Below are 18,142 nucleotides of genomic sequence, written 5' to 3' on the forward strand. Positions count from 1 at the left end.
CACTGGAGTGGGCGAACCTGGCTGTCTTATTTCGAATTTCAAGGGCAGGATGGAGGGGTGACATTTTCTGGTTTTGTTTTTAACGGGGAGGTGGCCACTTCTAAGCCACTGACTGCTTGCTGTTTGTGTGTGTTTGTGTGTATACAATAGTGTGTTTTGCTTTGCAGTACAGATAGCAAAGGCTAAACACCTGGAGTGTGATCCTAACGTTTTAATGCCCTTTTTTTTTTAACATTTAAAATGTGATATGTAACGGGACAATCGATTCTGAGGAAAGAAAGGATTATTTTTCTGCCGAAGACGCTGTCATCCTCAAAATGGAGTCCTAAAGAATATCTGATGGATAAAATTTAAATTCATAGCACTTTAGATATGTTCTAGTCAAAGAAGACAAAAACATAAAACAAATTATTTGTCAGATTGTTAAACGGTTCTATTTCCCAAGACTAGAAAAATATAAGGCCAAAGTAAGCTATTAATGAGTATTTGCCTGTAAGAGGTATGTAAAATTTAAGGAAAGAGATTCATTTTATGAAACTGAGGAATGCATTACACCAATAGTATATACCTCAAATTTTTTTAATCCAGTTACAGCAGTCTTTTGTATTTGCATGACATTTTTTTGAGGTATTTTGTTTGTGTTGATTTTAACCCTCATCTTCCCTCTGTACTGCAGAACCGCATCTTTCTGCAGGCTGCGCCTCAATCACTAAGTTCCATGCCCCATCCCCTGCTTCACCCGCTCGCTGCTCCAGGCGCATGCATTACCGGGATACAGTTTCTGGTGCTGTCTTTTCCTACTGATGTTCTTTATATATATATATATATGTAATAAACTTGGTTACCACTGATCAGTTTGTATCTCTTAGCAAGAAAAGCCTATCCTTAGGACCCAAGTACCCAGAAAAAAAAATTTTAATGGGATTCCACTAATTGTAACTCCAGTGCATAGTATTACATTTCTCTGTACCATACTGCATTTCCTATAGTGGGCAGCACAGAGCAGGTGGATCCTGGAAAAGAAACTGCTAGAGAAGTGTGACAGTTTTACATAGATAGTCTCTAATTGGATAAGATATAAATAAAATATAGTTCATAGTTTCAAGAATTAATGGAAAATAGTCCTATAAACATTACTGATAATAGTGGAAATTGTCAAAACTCAGTTCATATAGTTTACTGATCTGATGAGATGTTGACAAAGCCCTTTTGGTGTGAAAAAATGCAAAGTTGTTCTTAATAGTAACTGCAGAGCCTGAACACCATTAGAGGTTTCTGTTATTTTATATGACTCTTTGATCCTTATCAGTTTTAGTATTATTTAATCAAGAAATCGTGATGTTTAAAATTCCCTCTTGTAAAAAACTATACCAAATTTCAAATCAAGCGTGTCAGGTGTGATTTCAACAGCTTAAATAACTGAGAAAGTGATATGTTGATTCATCAGAGAAATTGTGGATTTTAGGTTACTCCCAGGTTTAATTGGTTGAACAGGGCTATTGAACTTAAATTTATGTTTCATTAAAGATGATCTTGGAAAGGAACCTTTGGTAAGATGTGAGAATGCTTTCAGCACTTGCTGCTCTGCTTGTGTCTGCTGCTATACTTTTTTATGTGGACTAACATCTTATTTGAACATTTGATTACAATATCAAATCATAGATGTAGACTTTCCTTCAAGTGATTCTAAAGGAGTACTGGTAACTAAGCTTTTAAAAGGTGAGGTAATAGTTTATTATGCTGCAGATTAGGGTAATTGTAGATATTCTGAATCTGCTGTTGACAGATTACTAAATAATGTATCTGTGTAGGGTCTGGTTCTTTGGGGTATTTCATTGTTGCTTCTGTTCAGTATATATTAAAGGTTATGCTTTATACATAAATTCAGTGCAATTTGCTTAAAGAAAGTTATAATTTTCAACTAAAAAAGACTTCTTAGTAAGACAATAGCTAGAAGAACATTAAATGTTACCCAATTATAGTATTCTTTGGAGAGGCAATCCCAAATGTGCTTTTTGAGGAAGTTGGTCTCACTTGGTGTTTAGGTCAATTATCTAACCTTGAATTTTTAAAATTGTTATGGGTTTAAGGTCCTACATTTGTTGTGTTATTTATCTCATCTGTTTTGATCACTGAAAAAGAAAAGTAAGCCCCAAACTGCTTATTGTAGTATCATTACAGTTTATAGTAGTTTAGCACTTCACTAATAGTATTTAATAACTTCTGAAAACCAGGAGAGCATTAATACTAAACCAAAGAAATATTTGTTTATTTTTGTCAGTGCAGATTACTAAATCATTAGGTAAATATTTGTTGAATGCTTACCTTGGGCAAAAGGTGAGGGAAGAGAAATTAACTTGGCCCTCAAGGAAACCTCCAGTAGTAAGTTTTTCTTAACTGCGGCCTTTAAACAATGATGATGAAATATTCAGACCATAAGGTTCTTAATTTATAATACAAAAGCAGGATGTTTAATATTAAGTTCAAAATTCTGTTTAGTATAGAAATAGTTGAGTATAATTGCATACAAAGCAGCATTACATTAATGTTAGTATCAATGTTAGGATTAGTATTACTCAAAATTGTATTAAGTGTTTAAATCACATTCTTTGAAAATTCAGATCCACAAAAAATATTCCAATAGTTTAATTATGAGAAGGGCAAGAGAATTTTCACTGAATGTGAAAAATATATTACTGAGCAAACAAACAGGAATTGTTTTAATGAGTTTTGATTTTCTGTTTCAATTTTTTGGTACATTGACTCTTCTGACATTGAACTTTGCTATTAATTAAAAAAAATTAAACCCCAAAGACATTAACTTTGTATTTAATGCAAATTTAATTCAATTCTTGACTAGCTGTAAAGCTTAAGAAGTTGGCAGTCTTGTTGGCGAAACAATAACATAGGAATTAAGCCAAAATGCAAAACTATGTAATTAGTTTTCATTACAGTAGATACAGTTCTTTCCTTCATAACTATAGGAGTCAGAGTAGTATTAACTTAATAATTTAATTTATTTAGCTTTTGTTTTTCTCTGAAAACATACCACAAGCTATTCATGTATAGCATCAAAATTGAAAGCCACCAGGGTCAATGTAAATTGTTGAGGCATTTTGCTATACATTGAGGGAAATTCTAACTAATCAGTGGCAACAGTTTTTTTAAAGTGTCATGGTTCTTTGACATAATTTGTAGTAGGTAGGACTCAAAAGAATTCTCATTATCTTTGTGTGATAATGTACATGAGAAATACTTATAAACAGTTCTTCAGGGGTACAGAATAACTGACACTATTTTGCAGTTGACTGCAGTACTTCCAGATCTTTAAAACAAAGATGAAAATTTTAAGATTATTGGACTACATTTTTAAAATCAAATTTCCCTGTCATTAACAATACTAACAATGACAGCAATTAGTGATTACTGATAGCCTAAGTAAATAGGAAGTTAGGTCCTGTTCTAATATCTGTTCCTGTTAACTGCATTTAAAGACAGATTTCCTCAGAATTAATCAGCAGTTAAATGATGGTCCTCCTGTTCTTCTGGAAACAGAAAAGAAGCTTCCCTCTTTAGGGTATGCAGGAATTTGCTCTCTTCCCACCAAACTAAATCCATCCTTCACACTGTCGTTTGCTTACCTCATTTATTTTTTCTGCTGCATGAAAAGTTGGGGATCACCAAAACTAGGAGTAGTAACATCAGCAGTACACTGCCCTGGGTGGGTTCTCACTCACAGCTTCTTACCCCGGGAGATACTCTCTTCTTACTCTGTTCTCAGTATCACTTTCTGAAGAGTCTTTTGAAATAGTAATATATTCACAGTTAAATAAGAAGAGCGCCCAGGGAGTCCGCCATCCTTGTGAAACAGATGTTTTTATTGCATTTTTCTAGGGAGAAGTTCTCAGCAGGCATGGGCATCTTAAAGGGCCCTGTCATATCCAAAAAAGTAAAGTTATATTACTAAAGACAAGTAGTAAGTTGAGAGAATCACCACAGCTGGGGCTGATTTTTATTTTGCAGTTGTTGGCCTCTAGAGAAAGACATTTTGAAATTTAAGGCATATCATTTTAGTTCTTGAGATTGTGAGGATTATAGCAAACAAGCCAAAATCTATTTCTGAAGAACTGCGATAGATTTTAAAGATCGTTTAAATGCTTTTAATCATTTTTCAATTTGTCCTTCATAGAAAATATATGGCTAAGGGATTAAATTAATTCAGAAGAGGTCTCTGCTGTAATTCTTCCACTTGCTAATTGAGAATACCTATAGATATATATGGATTTATTTCCACTGGAGCAGTGGTAGTAGTATGTACTCAGTGTGCAAGGGTGACATTGATCAGAATGTTTCCAGTGGTGTCTCCAGGTCACACTGCCATCTTCCTTTTCACCTTTGTCTTTACCTGCTCTGTTGCTCTTTGCTGCATTTTCTCCTAGAACTGTACCTAGGAGTTGGTCCAGACCTTGCTTTTATAGACATCTTTCACCAGCGTACTTTATCCCACAGCAGGTTCTTGTAGCTTGACTTTGGGCCTTGTGTATGATCATAGGAATTTAACGCTACCAACCTCAGACTGCAGTTGAACATACTCTTTTTTAAAAAGGCTAAATAAACTAGTCCTAAGTTATGCATACTCTGAATTGCTCAATGGATATTATAATATGTTAATTATTTCTTTGCCTTTTTTTTTTTTGGTATGTAGATCATTATATGCATACTTGTTCAAAATCTACAATTCATGCGTTGTCTTTGAGAGGAAGAAGGTTTGCACCCCACCCCATGTTTTACATATGTATATATGTTAAGACTGAGCCAAAGAGAAAGGGCATATTTGAAAGAATATGTGTGCATTACTTAGACTCCAATAATTAGGCTGATGTTACTTAGACTCCAATAATTAGGCTGATGTAGTTGATTTATGTCATACACTGAGCTCATTCTTCAAAGGTAAACAGTACAGTAAGGCTCCTAGCTCACAAATAAGTGCTTTTTCAACTAACATTCATTCTGTCGTGGTAATAAAATCCAAATTCCAGAATCATAGTTAGTTGCTAAGCAGATATGTATAAAACCGTAAATTTATCTGAATCATTTATTATTTAAAGAGTAGTGTATAAAAGTTTAAACAGAAGTCATTGATTAGTGAAAGTGACAAAAATGGAATTTTGGTAGAATGAGCTAATAAAAGGCCTTTCTTAGGGAATTATTGGGGAAAGTAAGCTCAAACACGAGGTCCTAGACTTTTTAGGCTCAGTCGTGTCTGACTCTTTACGACCCCATGAACTATACAGTCCATAGTCCATGGAATTCTCCCAGCCAGAATACTGGAATGGGTAGACTTTCCCTTCTCCAGGGGATCTTCCTGACCCAGGGCTTGAACCCAGGTCAGAATCCGCTTGCAATGTGGGAGACCTGGGTTAGATCCCTGGGTCAGGAAGATGCCCTGGAGAAAGGAAAGGCTACCCACTCCAGCGTTCTGGCTGGGAGAATTTCATGGACTGTATAGTTGGACACAACTGAACAACTTTCGCTTTTGGGCAGTATTTTATCTTAAATTAGGATCTGCAGGATCTCCCCTTATCACCTGGACTTTTTTGTCAGTGTGTGCTACTTATTTAGTATCCAGGTTAAGACCATTTGAAATGAGCCTTTTAAGTCTACAACTTATATAACATCTATAAATATTACTGCTACATAGAATAACATTTTTAGCCTCAGCACAATACCTTGTGCAATTTTATATCTACTAAATGCCCAATGAAAGGCTGTCAACCCACTGTATACTTAAAAAAGCACAACCTAAAAGTTGAAAGTTATGTTTTATTTGGTGGATTTGCTAAGGATTTAAACCAATGAGACAGCTTCTTGGATAGCTCTGAGGGACCATCTTAAAGAAGTAAGGGAGAAACCAGAGTATATTAGGCGTTTTTGTACCAGAAACCAGGTAGTCAGAACATTAAAAGATTACTGTTAAAGAAAAAGCAGACATCTCAAGCTAATGAATTTAGCACTTTTCTTTGTAGGGGAATATGCAAGTATCTGGGCTGTTGATATGCTCCCTAGGGTAGTATTTGTTTCTATACACTCCCCTTTGTGTATGTGTGTGTTAGGGGGTGGGGGGTGGTGGAGCTGCAGTGGCTAAAGGCTTGATGGTCACAGCATCCTTTGTTTACTGATAACATTTTTTATCCACACCTTATAGAGAGAACCTAGCTCTCAGTCTGGTGCAGCTTGGCAAATTCTGACATAGCTTAAATTGCCAGGAGCGTAGGGGCATCATTCCTTGCCAGTGAGAGTACACATCCTTTCTTTGCTGGCTAAGGTGAAATCTGAGCCAGGGGATTCTATATGACCTTAGTGCAATGGCCATCTCTCAGGAGCAGGGTTAGAGAATTGGCTTTATTACCTTACTTTCATAATTTTTTTATCTTTCTGAGACTGTGTATAACCTCACTTGGGGATAGTATTTCTCTAAACCACTGTACTTCACAGACATTGTGACTACTTTCCCCTGGGAAGTATTGGAAGCCTCAAAGTCAGGGCAAATGTGTATGACTGAGCATGAGTGAACTTGACAAATGAAATCAGTATCTTTGCAAGTTTTCGTACTCTTTTTCTTAAAGTCACATATTAAAGCTGGAGGTTTACCCAGAACCAGAGATCCAGATAGCATTTTTTATACAGCCTAGGATAAACTGCTCATTTCCCATCAATATAGTACAAAAACTAAGGGACATCAATTGCTAATTATAAGGCAAGTACCTGCATATTTTCTCACAAATTTTGTGATAAACTAGTGCTATACTCTGAACATTAAAGGAGGCTCTTTTTTTTTTTTTTAACCTCTAGCTGTCCAAACATGTTATTCAAGTAAAAGACACTGGTAAAGGAGTTTCTCCCTTTGTATTTTGTGGTAATTTAGGACAAACTCAGCATTTAAGGAATGTATTATTGTATTTTTTGAGTTTCCAAAGCCAAGAATATAAGAACAATACCTAGGTACAGGTCCATTACTTTTAGTAAAGTTAGTTTCACTCATTCTGGTAATAGATGCTCCTCAATGTATAATTGAGGCAATAATCTAACCAGAAAGTCCAGAAAGGGTAGTATAGCAAGTAGCAACCGCATAGTACTTGCTCAGGGTCATGCAGTTGTCATTCTGGTGGAGGTCCTTTGCCAGTCTTTGATGAAAGAGAAATTAGCAGTCCTTGTTTCTCTTATGTTGATAGATAGGTCTCAAGTAGAGATTTATTTTCCAAGAGGAAAAGTGATTAAGTAGGTACCCTACAGAAAGATTTTTCAGAATAGAAAATCTGCCTTAAACGTTTCATAGTCTTTGAACCTAGTTCAGAAGTGGCCAAGACCAAACCTCAAAGCATGAAGGCAAAAGTTAGGGTATACTAAAAGAGGACAAAGTATAATCTAGTTAAGAACCATCAAATGAAGTCAGAGGCAAGACCTTCCTATTGACAGGCAAGTTAAGTGCTATCTTGGAGCTTCTAGTTGTTTCCTGATGGATTCTCTTAGAATAGGTCTGGAAGAGTTTTGGGACATATCTGAAACATGAGGTTGAGTTTTCCTGATGAGAAGGCCAGGGTTAGAAGGTCCGCCAGCTGTCAGATGGACCCAGCACTGCCAGAAGCTATTTGTAAACTGCCTCCACTAGTCTGGTGATTCAAGTGGGAAGTATCCAAGGAACATTCTTCTGGAACATTGTGTCTACAAGAAACTAAAAATTAATCATAAATTATTTGATGGGTGAGGTCGTCATCTTCTGAAACATAAAGCATTGTTCCAAGACAGAATACTTTTGCACCTGACAAGTAGGAAGACTTGAAAAGGCCACCTTAAGTCAGGTTCAGGCTATGTGTTTCACCAATGAACCTTAGATGAGAATGTAGTGGGATGATTACCTGGAAATTTCATAGATTATGAATAATTTGTGAGTTAAATCCAGTGTGTTTGCTGAAAATTAGAAATTGAGGTGTGTGCTGGGCTGCTAGATGTTACACTGTCACTGCTGTTTCTAGATGGAGGGACAGAAAAGTCTTTGAGAAACCTGTAGGACCGTATAGATTCCACTTACAATCTATTTGAAAAAGTGTGTTCCCTGACTATCATCAAAATGCTATTAGGTTTTAATGTTAAAGACATCACCAACAATCATGTCAGCTCCTGCATATAAGTATGTTACTATCCTGCAAAGGTACACAAAATCATTTAAATATATTCTTAAGAACAACACATATATAATATTAACCTGAATATTTGCAGAGGGCGTCCAAGAGAGATGAGTTTGTTTTATTTATTCAATCAGTTGTTCATTCATTCACTCTATTTTTAAAGTTAGTTTGCTACCTGATCTTGAAAAAGGTAACATCCAAATGAGTTAGCAGAGAAAACAAGTTGGTTAAAAAAGATAAGCCCAAAGATGCCTTAAAATGAGAAATCGCCACAGCCTTACTTTCATGAGAATAACAACATTTTGTAATAGGTACAGCTGAAGAGACTAGAAAGACTGCTAGATATGTTAACGCCTCCACAAGTGAATAAACCTTTATTTGCAGTTGTCTACAAGAACTACCCAAAAACTTGAGCAGAATGAGGAAGTTATGGCTTTTAGGAGTGAAGGTACAATCTCAGGATAACACTTTCTGCCACTTAGGAAAAATATGGAGAAAGCAAAGTTTTTCTATCTGGTGTTAAAACAGACTGCATATCCAGAGACCAATCTATTATTTTTCTCTGAGCTACCAGTCCCCTCTTCAATATTATACATAGTGTTTTCTTTTAGTCATAGCACCTGTTACAAATTTAAACAGGATGAGATAGCAGAAACAATTCCTTTAAGAAATTGTGCATAATCAAAGGTGGGTATGTGTGTGTGAACATATTTGCAAGAAAAGGAATGTGCCAATGATTTTCTTTCTCAGCTTAAATAAATTTGCCAAGAAACTCAGAAATCAGAATACTATTTTAAATATTATTAACAGGGCCATTAATTCTTCAACAATCATCACAATTACAGATTTTAAAGTTATTTTCAAAGGATACTGAAATCCAGGTGTCTGGGGTTTGTTATTCAGTTGCCAAGTCGTATGTGACCCCATTGACTGTAACACACCAGCTTCCTCTGTCCTCCACTATCTCCCAAGTTTGCTCAAATTCATGTCCATGTTGCTATCTAACCGTCTCATCCTCTGCTTCACCCTTCTCTCACCTTCAATCTTTTTCAGCATCAGGGTCTTTTCCTTTGAGTTAGCTTTTCCCATCATGTGGCCAAAGTATTGGAACTTCAGCTTCAGCATCAGCCCTTCCAATGAATATTCAGGATTGATTTCCTCTAGGATTGACTGATTTGATCTTGCAGTCCAAGGGACTCTGAAGAGTCTTCTCCAACACCATAATTAGAAAGCATCATTTCTTCGGCACTGAGCCTTCTTGATGGTCCAATTCTCACATCCATCCGTGACTACTGGAAAAACCATAGCTTTGACCATACAGACCTTTGTCAGCAAAGTGATGTCTCTGCTTTTTAATACACTGTCTGTTTGTCATGGCTTTCCTTCCAAAGAGCAAATTCTTTTAATGTCATGGCTGCAGTCACTGTCCACAGTGATTTTGGAGCTCAAGAAAAAATCAGTCACTGCTTCCACTTTTTCCCCTTCTGTTAGCCATAAAGTAATGTGACCAGTAGCCATGATCTTAAGTTTTTTGAATGTTGAATTTCAAGCCAACTTTTTCTCTCTCTTCTCTCACCTCATCAAGAAAGTCTAGTTCTTCTTGACTTTCCGTCATTAGAGTGGTTTCATCTGCATATCTGAAGTTATTGATCGTTCTCCTGGCAATCTTAATTCCAGCCTGTGATTCGTCTAGCCCAACATTTTGCATCATGGGACTCTGCATATAAGTTAAATAAGCAGGATTACAATATACAGCCTTGTCTTACTCCTTTCCCAATTTTGAACCAGTCCATTGTTCCATGTAAGTTTCTAACTTACTTCTTGACCTGCGTACAGGTTTCTCAGGAGACAGGTAAGGTGGTCTGGTACTCCCATCTCTAAGAATTTTCCACTGTTTATTGTGATCCGCACAGTCAAAGTCTTTAGCATAGTCAACAAAACATGTTTTTCTGGAATTCCCTTGCTGTCTCCATGATCCACAGATGTTGTCCATTGTATCTCTGGTTCCTTTGCTTTTTCTAAACCCAGCTTATATATCTGGAAGTTCTTGGTTCATGTACTGCTGACGCCTCGCTTGAAGGATTTGAGCATAGCCTTGCTAATATGTGAAATGAGTGCTATTGTACAGTAGTTTGAACATTTCTTTGGGATTGGAATGAAGACTGACCTTTTCCAGTCCTGTGATACTGCTGAGTTTTCTAATTTTGCTGACATTGAGTACAGCACTTTAACAGCAACATCTTTTTAGGATTTAAAATAGCTCAGCTGAAATTCTATCACCTCCACTAGCTTTGTTCATATAATGCCTCCTAAGGCCCACATCACTTCACATTTAAGGATGTCTGGCTCTAGGTGAGTGACCATACCATCATGGTTATCCAGGTCATTAAGATATTTTGTGTATCATTTTTCTGTATATTCTTGCCACCTCTTAATCTCTTCTGCTTCTCTTAGATCCTTACCATTTCTGTCCTTTATTGTGCCCATTCTTGCATGAAGCATTCCCTTGATACCTCGTTTTCTTGAAAGATCTCTAGTCTTTCCCATTCTATTGTCTAATGGTGCTTTTTTTCAAAAAGTAGTATTTGCAAAGGTAGTTTTATAATATAGAATAGAATTCTACCTACTTTTCTGCAGCAATAAGGAACAGAATATATTTTCCCATTTTAATCTGGTTAAGATATCTTTTATTAAATCAGCAATTAGCAGTGTCTAAATACCAGAATTCCATTAGGTGGTAACATCCAGAGAGAAGATTGGGTACAAACTTAAAATCCAGAAGAGGGCAGAAAGATAATGTTAATAAATGGAATATGGAAAATGTAATGTCTTGCTTGTACATGTAATTAAGAATATAAGTCAAGTTTATTGCAGATTAAAATATGTTTGTTGAAGCAGTCTAAATAGTCACCTGGAGTAGATTTTGGTAAAATGATTATACATTTAAATCACTTGTTTTTTAAATTGTATGGATATTTTGTCTTTATTGACCTTAGTTTGTAGTTTCAGATAGTTTTCCCTGGCCTGGGAAAGCTTTTCTATTGTTTTTCTCCAACCTCTTAACCCCATCCTTCAAGTTATTTTTACAGTTCTTAAGAATCTGCAAACTTGCTCTTTCATATATTTTCTGAAAATGTGAAAAGTGTTAAAAGTTTATGTTTTCAGTGCCTTAGGAAATATATAGGAATACATTTTAAAAACTGTGTGCCCAAGTCAGCATTTTCTAAAGTGCCATGATCAGTTTATAGGTGTTAGGTGAAAAAGGATGCAGTTACCTAATTTTGTGAAATGCCAAGTTAAGTCAAACTTTTTTCTGTAAGACTTCATAGGGCCTTCAGCATCCTCCTGTTACCCTCTATGTACATTCTGTTTTCCAAATGTACCTGGCCTTCTGATAGGATGGTTGTTCCTTGGGAAACATGGGGAAATGCTGGTTTGCTGCTGCTGCTGCTAAGTTGCTTTAGTCGTGTCCGACTCTGTGCGACCCATGGACTGCAGCCTACCAGGCTTCTCCATCCATGGGATTCTCCAGGCAAGAACACTGGAGTGGGTTGCCATTTCCTATGTTGTTAAAAACTGAATACATATGTCTTAAACAAAAGTGCCCAGTCCTTCACTAGAATGTGCGCTCTTTCAGGGCAAGGACCCCTATTTAGTCATTGTAATCCAGTATTACATATAACAAATATAATGCTCAGTATATATTATTAATAAAGTAATATACATTTAATAACTTAAAATTTTGTTTTTGCAAGCCTAATTAAGCTTCTAATTTGCTAAAGTTATTTATCATAAAATAACTTGTATTTTGTTGTATGTTATTTTTTCTTCTCCATACTCAGAAGAATTGGAATATTTTTAAATGGTTTATTTTGCAGTTTTATATTTAGAATGGTGTCAGCTATTTTTTGTCTCCTTTGAAGAAGTATATACCTAACCACCTAATAAATCTGTTCACAAACCATAAGGCACTTCAAAACTTCTAGGTAGAGATATACGAGAACTCCCCAGTGCCTTCATTTTATTTTACCTTAACATTCCTCTGGGAATCTAAAACTTTTTTGTATCCTCCTTCTTCAGTCTTCACTCCTACCTCCCAAGAAGACAATTTGTCTATGTTCCCATTTTCTTTTGGAGTCCATATAGTTTTCCAGAATTCATGGAATCCCCTGAACCATTTACCACTGCCTCCTATTATAAATCTACTAGTCTTTTCCCGTAGATCGCCTGCTTCATCTGCCAGAGGTCCCTTGGAGTTCTTAAGGATTTCCTGGATGTACTAAAATGTATTGATTACACATATAGCAAAATGAAGGGACTTCATTACTGTACAAGTAGTAATAGATCTTCAGACCTCTGAAGGAAGGACATTTTGAAGGGTCTCAGTTACAAAGAATGATGCATATTTACAGGAATCTAGTGAACTTTGCCACCTTTCTTATTAGGAGAAAGAGAAACTTAGAAGTTCCTTGGAGATTTGGTGGGCTTTTAAGGTCCTCAAAGAGTTTTTTAGATTTCAGTTGGATGTATAATTGATATTAAAGACCATAGTCATAATCAGGAGCAAATAGGTAAAGAAAAGAAAATATGAACAAATTCTCTGAGTTTAAAAAAAAAAACAGGAAAGAATACTTAGTAAATCAGTTTTAAAATAGACACATGCAAAAAATACACATTTTCTTTATTTGATTATAACACGTTTTAGAGGATCCTTAAAAAATAGTGTGAAATTCACATTTTGACAGTTTAGGCATCTTTTTCTGAAATTTGTTAAGAATTTCCGGTGTTAGAGACTGATACAGAAAAGTATTCCTACTGAAAATTATAAGATTTTTTTTTTTTTGCCTTGAAATCCCTTTAAACTAGGAAGTATTCATAGAGCAGCATAAATGAATGTCTTGTCTTGTAAATAACAGGAGAGTTCTTTAACGTCCTTTAGAAGCAGGTATTGTGTTGCTGTTTTATCTCCATTCAAACTACCATTGGTAGAAGCCTATTATCCAGATAAGGAGATGTACTAAGACAGGAAGCTGTTTGAGTACAGGGCCCTTCTTAAAATTTTAATGAGTGATGGAAGCAAAGAGCAGACAAATAATTCTACTACAATATGATCAAGGAGTTTGATGGAGGTGTTGGCTGTACCTGGAGAAGTTTGGAAACTTTATGGAATAGAAATATCTTGAGTGTGTTTTAAAATAAGAATGTTCATAGTTGGTGATAGTGAAGGCTAAGGCATGCAAGCATGTGGCATGTTTTGGGGATGGTAACTAGCCCACCATGAATGAGCCCATTTTGCAAGGGTGAGGATGAAAAAGAAGGCCAGAAAGCTATATTGAAGCCAGTCTGGGAGAGGCATCTATGATGTTAAAGACTTTGGACTTTTTCCCTAAAAGCTGTTATTCTCAGCCATTTATGTTTCTTCTGTCACATAAGTGATAGATGCACATGCAAGGATATATACAAATCCCAGACTCTGGCTTTTTCTGCTTCATTTCCATCCCATTCAAGCTTATGAGAACACAAGAAAGGAAATTATTATAATTACAGACAGATACAGATTTGACTTTTTAAACATATATTTGACTTTTAAAATTATTACTGTGCACAATTGGTGAAAACAATTGTCTTGACATAGGTTGGGAACAGGAGGAATGTAGATACAGTACTATCACAACATAATAGGAAACTGGAGGTGAGGCTTCAGTAATAGGATGAGAAGAGAGAGGATGGGTTCAAGAAGTAGTGCAAAACTAAATTGTGAGGACTACACTAATTTCCATGACTGATGCACACTCTGTGGATCAATTCTAGTAATACTGCTTCCATACTCCCGTTGCACTTGGACACCTGCTCTCTGTCACTCACACGCATGTGTACACACACACACACACACACACACACACACCCTTATCTACTGTGCCACACTTGCCTCCACACTGCTATGATCAGTACTTCACCCCATTCTCCCTTAAAACAGTCCGCTTTCCTGTAGCTGTTTTAAATGGGGTCATGTCTCTTTGAAATGGCTGTTTAAAAACATACTTTTTTTTTTTTTTAATGAACAAGTATTCAACAAATACCCTGGCCCTCATATTCCTTATCCTTGATCAACTCACCTTCCTCTCCATCTCTGAATTTAAAAAATGAAGTGAGGATGAGTATTTGTTGCACACATCCTTGGAATACTTGGCTAAAACAAAAAGCACAATATTTTGACCACAATGTCTACTGAATCAAAATGAATACTTTAGAATGTCATGTACTTCATTTACATTCTCTTTTCCAAACACATTGATACTGATTTTTTTCTTTCTTATTCCGAAGCCCATTTTTTCATCTGGATTCTCCTAATATCCCCTTTATAGACTTATTGCAGCTCTCTGTTATCTTTCAAGAATGCAACACATGAAATTGCCTGTTGTATTCTTTGTGCAGATATACTGTGCTTTGGTACAAGAATAGAATAAAGCTTTCTAGTTTTTTATTCTGAATGCTAAACAATTCACCTGGTATTTAGATTTTCATATCACATTGATCTAGTGGTTTCAAGCAACAATTTATAATAGTTCACAGTTCATCATGAAATACAGAGCCCAGAGATCAGCTAATCTTTAATCCTACCTGCACATTTTATACCAGTACTCTTGCCTGGAAAATCCCATGGACGGAGGAGCCTGGTAGGCTGCAGTCCACGGGGTCGCTAAGAGTCAGACACAACTAAGCGACTTCACTTTCACTTTTCACGTTCATGCATTGGAGAAGGAAATAGCAATGCACTCCAGTGTTCTTGCCTGGAGAATCCCAAGGATGGCGGAGCCTGGTGGACTGCCATCTATGGAGTCACACAGAGTTGGACACGACTGAAGCGACTTAGCAGCAGCAGCAGCAGCACATTTTATAAATGTAAAAACAGATCAAAAGCAGTTAAATATTTTTCCTGATATCACAATAAGTGAGACTTGGAAAGTCTTTTGATTCTATGCTACTGTCTTATGTTATCTTTTCCTCATTAATTTTGAATTGCACAATATGGATGTATTCCTCTTTTAAAGAGTTAAAACATCATAGTTTAAAGCCCTCTCTGCCCTTGGAATCACAGCCTACCCCTGTCAGTAACCACTGTTGTCACTTTGATATATTAATGTATGTTCTATTAGCACTATTCTCTGCATTGTTTTTGTAACCTGTACACACACACACTCATCCGCATGTGTTACATAAATGGTATGTTTCTTTAGTCACTAGTGAATGTTTCAGTGTATCCAGTCTTTGTGTTAGCATAGTTAGACTACCTTTCACAAATGCGTACCTCACACTGTGCACAAAGAAGCAAGTCACTAACCTGTCTTCTCCGATAGCTTCATTGGGATCCCTGTCCATTTATCCATCTAATGAAGATTAACTGTCCATTACCTACTGCCATCAAGAAGTTTACATTACACTTATGAAAGTAAAAATGTACAAAGATAACTGATATCAAATACCAAGTGCAGTTGATGATGCATAAGGTGTCATTCTGTTTTCTGTCTCACTATCTGGAAGGCCTGAATAGCATAGGAAAATAATTTGAAATGCATTACAGAAGCTCTTTGATGTCATTTGTTAAATTCAGTGTTTGTTTAGCTTAAAAATATTTTGACAAGACTCTATTTCAATTGACCATAACTGAAGTATTAAAGCATTATAACTGAGATCCCAGTCATTTATGAATTTATGTAAGCTTAAGGCTTACCTTGAAGTTAAAATGTCAGTCTCAACAGCTATTTTCTTAAAATGAACTTCAAAGCCAGGTAAAATGTAGGTATTGCAGAAACTAACTGCAACTGACCATCACCAACAATTTAAAAATAAATGAAAGCATGTATTTGTTGGAGAGTTCGGTCAAACACATGCAGTGGTGAGAAGTATTAAACGCTTTTGGACATTTATTGATTTACTACCTCTAACTACTATGTCCTGATTTAGTCGCGGTGTCTCAGTATCTGAGCAGAGGAAATCCTGGATCATGTGACTTCTTCTAAAATAGAATCTAGATCCAACCATGTACACAAAATGCCTATCAAGCCAGGCATGTCCGTGTGAGAGATTTCATTCAGTCATTCACAGATGATTGAATCAGCTCTATAAAGTAAAAATTTTACTTGAGAGTAATATTCCTTGAGACCCAGAACTATAAAATAATTATTTTTCCAGCATGGTCATTTATTACAGTTTTAAAAAATGTTATAAAAGATTTTGCTCCTTGAACAAGTGAACAAATTTATATTTCTTTCAGTATGATCAAACCCTAGAGCTTAAGTGCTTGGCTTCCCTGGTGGCTCAGAAGGTAAAGCGTCTGCCTGCAATGCAGGAGACCCAGGTTCGATCCCAGGGTCGGGAAGATCCCCTGGAGAAGGCAGTGGCAATCCACTCCAGCACCCTTGCCTGGAAAATCCCATGGACGGAGGAGCCTGATAGGCTACAGTCCATGGGATTGCAAAGAGTCAGACACGACTGACAGACTTCACTTTCATAATAATTCTAGCAATGAAAAGTGAAAGTGTTAGTCGCTCAAGCATGTCCAACTCTTTGCGACCCCATGGACTGTAGCCTGCCAGGCTCTTCTATCCATGGGATTCTCCAGCCAAGAATACTGTAGTGGGTAATCATTCCCTTCTCCAGGGGATCTTCCCAACCCAGGAATAGAACCCAGCTCTCCTGCATCGCAGGATAACACAGAGCTGGAAAACTGTCTGAGCCACTAATGTTTAAACAAACAAGAATAGTCGAAAACTAAAATAGGAGTACCAGATCCCACTAGCTATGGCACTACTTTACTTTGAAATACTGAGTGAACACTTTGATACTTCTAACCTCATTTCTCTTTTAGAAAAGGAAAAGATCTTTTACTGAATATGATTGTTAGTTTAAAACTTCAGGAGCAGGACTTCCCCAGAAGCCCAATGTTTAAGACTCTGCTTCTACTTAAGGGGACAGGAGTTAATCCTGGTCCAGGGAGTAAGATCCCTGGTGATATCTGAAATTGCCCCTCCCCCCAGCTCCTGTGTACAGAGGATAGGGAGAGGTCAAAGAAAGAGGCAGCCCACTCCAGAATGGTTTAATAAGCAAGAGAACTTACTCATAAGGCTTGTCTTGGGCAGCCACAGGACAAGCAGATCTCTGCACCTGCCCACCAGTATCTTAAAAGTTTATATAGAGGCCTTAGCTGGGTTCAGTCACGTACTCAGTCCTGATAGTCCCATCATCACATTAGTGTCTCATGGTTGGATCCTTGGGGCAGTTTCTGGGAAGGGGAAGGCAAGGAGAATGTACTTTCCAAGGATGAGGAGGAAGTGAGGAGCCGCCAGTTGCCTGGGTCCAGTTCATGGGCCGATCTGTGGTCATGTCTTCTTGATGACCTTCTCCAGCTATGATATTTAGATTGATTGCTTGAGAACATTAGGTATAATAAGGTACTGTGTAAGTTTGAAGTGATAACTGCTAAAAATATAACTTGGAGATTTTTTAGGTGGCAAAATATACATAATGTGGTCATAAAGGACATTCAACCTAATAGGACTTTAAAAAACATATTCTTTTCCTACAAGTGATAAGCCTTTATTTCAAAACTGTACTTTTAAAAGCAAATATTGGTCTTTCTAGTTCTTTGAGAGGAATAAAAACACCGGTGTTTGTGTTTGATTCTCCAGTATTGACTCCACAACGGCAGACAGATCATCTCTAGAGCCTTTGTGTTCCTGTGTTAGAAAGCAAAGAACACAGTTCAAAAAACAGTGTGAATCTTGAGGTCTTATACTTGAAGAAGAAAATAAACATTGGTAACCCAATTTGAATGTAAACTGTGTAAACTTCAGGTATAATCCTTTTCTTCATATTTTGCTGTTTTATTACTTAATCCTGACTGTAATTGTAAAATTACTTATAAGTGGTGTTTACATTATTATATATGTTAGGGA

The 18,142-nt window shown here is 36.6% G+C and overlaps 1 long non-coding RNA gene across 1 annotated transcript in view; it reads left to right on the forward strand.

Annotated features, from left to right (window-relative positions):
• Positions 1–18,142, forward strand: part of LOC147371762 (uncharacterized) — a 54,533-nt gene that overhangs the window by 950 nt on the left and 35,441 nt on the right. The window lies entirely within an intron of this gene.

Source organism: Bos grunniens, chromosome 5, assembly GCF_055505025.1.
Source record: "Bos grunniens cultivar Pamir isolate PY7600 chromosome 5, Bosgru_T2T1.0, whole genome shotgun sequence".
NCBI classification, from domain to species: domain Eukaryota; kingdom Metazoa; phylum Chordata; class Mammalia; order Artiodactyla; family Bovidae; genus Bos; species Bos grunniens.